The sequence below is a fragment of the Osmerus mordax genome, chromosome 22, assembly GCF_038355195.1.
Source record: "Osmerus mordax isolate fOsmMor3 chromosome 22, fOsmMor3.pri, whole genome shotgun sequence".
Classification (NCBI taxonomy): Eukaryota; Metazoa; Chordata; class Actinopteri; order Osmeriformes; family Osmeridae; genus Osmerus; species Osmerus mordax.
Window position 1 is genome coordinate 6,939,156 of NC_090071.1, and position 3,681 is coordinate 6,942,836.

Genomic DNA, 3,681 nt, shown 5'->3' on the forward strand with positions numbered 1-3,681 from the left:
ACTCTGAGCGCTCAACTGTAGGGAACCCTTGAGCCCTTAGCCAGAGTGCTGTTCATTAGACAGCCAAGGACTTGGAAACATTTGCCTCAGTTGTCCTTTTCGAACTAAGTGTTTGAACGGGTCTCCATGGGAAACGGAACTACTGGTGGAGAGCCAGCTGGACTGAAAAGAAGCAGAAGAAGAAGAAGAAGCAGGAAAAAAGTAGAGAGCAGAGAGAGCAGGGGCTAATGGGGCTCTGCTCCTTTTAAGTGTGATCTACCAGAGGAATACATGAATGTGGAGAATTCCCCAAATGCATCTATTCACGCAGAGGAGAGCCATGTATTTTCCTTTTCTGCTGGCTGGGGAACTGAGAGACCTATTTAAACAGACTGAGCAAGAAGTCAGACAATATCCTTAAATACACAGCCACTCAACTAAGAGAGTTGGAGAGAAACACAGGCTGCTGTTCTCATGTTCAGCATCCATTCGGTTTTTGTATGTGGTGAAGGTTTTTTGGTTGGTTAAACAGGGAGGGTCACAAAAGGTTAAGCAGCGAAAAGGATTTTTGCAGCTTGCCCCTTTGTTTGGTTACTGAATGTCAAGTTTACATGAAACAATAAAAGGCAAGCTCCTGTTTCTCGGATATTCTTCATTAATATTCTGTAGCCAATCACTAGGGGAGCCTCACGAAAAGCAAACAAAACCCCACAAAAATTACACACAACAATTATCACAAGTGGCAATTTCAACCAGATGTCGGCAGGATTTGGTGGGCTCCCACACATACTCTAAGTACAGTGGTCGGAGAAGAGCGAGCGCTCCAGAATCCACATTCAGCCAATCAGAGTTGGGCTGGGGTCTCTAATGACCCCGGGGGGTCAGTGGGGTCACCAGAGTAAAAGCAGATCTGAGGAACGGCGGGCCAACTGCCAAGACAGGCCCATAAATCCCCCCTCTCGAAGGAAGCCATCTTTTATTTTCCTGTTAAATAAGACCATAATCACAGCCCTGCATTGTGCTCCTGCCCGCCGAGAGGCTCCGCTACGTAGAGAGATCAATTAGGCGGGGAGCTGAGGAGGAAAATATGCTCTGTGAGCTTTTGTGCTGCTCTGGAAAAAAAAAATCTAATCTTGGCAGCTTTACAGCTTTACAAACTGCAGATTTTAATATAATTTCATACATCCTAAAATGGAAATTCTTATACGTTTGTCTTGTGCATTCGATGAGGAAAACAGGCGTCATGTATACAGTGCTTGATTTTATGAGAACAACAAAAAGAGAAAGATTACACATCAACTGAGCAAAGCAAGATCATTGATATTATAAAGCATGTTCAACAGGTTGAAAGTGAGCCTGTAACATGCACTACTGTTCGTTTCACAAAGCCATGGATTTAAATTTTGCAGCCCTGAAGCTCTCTCTAGTGGCGGCACAGGGAATAACTTCACAAAAAATAGGACACAGTTTGACAGAGACAAACTCAATGGAAAGGTGATAAGGGTGTTCTATTGTATTTCAACATAATGTCAATTATAAGGGTGAAATACATCACAATTTGGTTGAATATAATGTAAAAAGTAAATGTAAATGTCCATCCTTAACAGTTCTACTGCCTACATGTATGATGATGATCCTATGAGTCAGTGACCTTGACCTCTTTGACCCCCAAGTGGGTTGACACAGACTCTACTGTTTAGTACCCACCTCTTTGTGTTAGGGAGGTTTTGTACCTCAAATGTTATGTAAACATATCTCCTTTCTTCCATTTTCTATATTCCAGCAGTTACAAATGCTGCAGTGTTCGTAATCCTTCCCTATCCAGTGAAATCACACTGATGAATAATAAAACAGAGGGTCCACCTCCCTGCCTCCCTCATCTCCTGTCACTTTGACACCGCTCACCACAGCTAGGGGACCGAGGGGGATGGAGATGTATCCATATTAAACAGGCAGATTAGACACGTTAAACGCAGGGCAGCCTGGAGAGGTGCTGTACCAGAGACCCCGGGGTGTGCATCTCATCAGGTCTACCCAGCCAGCAGGCCCACAACACGGGCCGGAGGACGGGAGGCTCTCCCTGGCGCCCGCCCCGCTCCGCCTCACCATCTCCTGCACAGCAGTGACCTCTTAGTATGCCGGCGTCTGCTGCAGCCCACCCTTCCCATCATGCACAGGGGCCCGCAAGCTCCCATGAGCCTCGGCTCGCTCCCTGCCATCTGCCGTGATTTATAGAAAATGGGCAATGATTTATGGCCTAGTCATCTCACAATGAAGTCGTTTTCTTTCATTTGCACGACCTCCCGACCTAGCCGCCACTCCCTGCCAGGTTGGGGAAATATGTGCTAATCATACACTATAAAGATCTTTAAACAGAGAGTGGGGGGGTGGGATTGGTGGGGAATTGAGGAGCTCTAATAAAATTAATTTTCAACAGGGTGTGAATACTAATGTGCCGGCAGACCGCGGTGGCGTGTCAGAGATGAGACGGGGCCACCGCTGAGAGATCTCAGCTCTAATGAGCCTGTTCTAAGCCTGCCGGAACGCTTGACTGGCCGGCGCAAACCTGCTCAGTATAAACACCACACTGGCTCTGCTCAGCTTTGATCCTCATCTGAAAGAGGAGCGTTTGCACTGATCCAAAGAAATCTGTGTTCAAAGATTCATTTGGGGTTAACCCTGCTTGTAAACCACAGTGCAAGACTCCGTGCCCTAACGATAATCGAATCATATGCTTCTGTGAGTACCAATGTAGGGAGAGTCTACCTCACAATGCCAAGTCTAGTTCAAATATGTTTAGATATGAATTATGCTTCAATTTAGTGATATATTTTTCACACAGTTATTACAGTTTATATTTAGGTTAAGACACATTTTAAAACATGCAAAAGGATAGGCTTGTTATCCTCAGTGATTTGAATATCTTCATCTTCGTTTTTTTTTGTAAAGATGTCTGAGACAACTATATCATGGTTTAATTACTGCTGTATTTTACTGACATGTCTGACATGTCCCAGAGAAAGAAGGAAATATATCCTGGTTAGAACGCTATTGTGTTTACCCATAACTTTACCTCAGATGCACCTGAACATCAACACCTTGTACAGTCAGAGAAAGTGCTATGAGCACCACCTCCTGACCAAGTCCTGCACTACACATCTAACACACATTACATTACATTTAGTCATTTAGCAGACGCTCTTATCCAGAGCGACTAACAGGAAGTACAGGGACATCCCCCCGAGGCAAGTAGGGTGAAGTGCCTTGCCCAAGGACACAACGTCAGTTGGCACGGCCGGGAATCGAACTGGCAACCTTCGGATTACTAGCCCGATTCACTCACCGCTCAGCCACCTGACTCCCAGCTGTATAAAGGTTGGTTGCTTAAACTGTACGAGTAAGTCTGAGGTAGGTTTTATTTCAAGTTTTATTTCAAGTTTTTGCAAATTCTATCACAGGAGAAAGTGAGCAAAACATGAAAATATGTACAGTTGTCTTAATACACAGAAAACACAACATAATATAAATATAGTATGGGGTGAAAGGTGAGGCTAAACAAAGGCATGCATTGTAAGTGGTTTACAAGGTACAGTACAGTATATAAGAGCCAACACACCAATTGAAAATATTGCCATTACATCATCGGTTATAGCTTATTTACACAAGCATTAGTCTTCAACCTAGCACTTTTTTTCTGTGAAA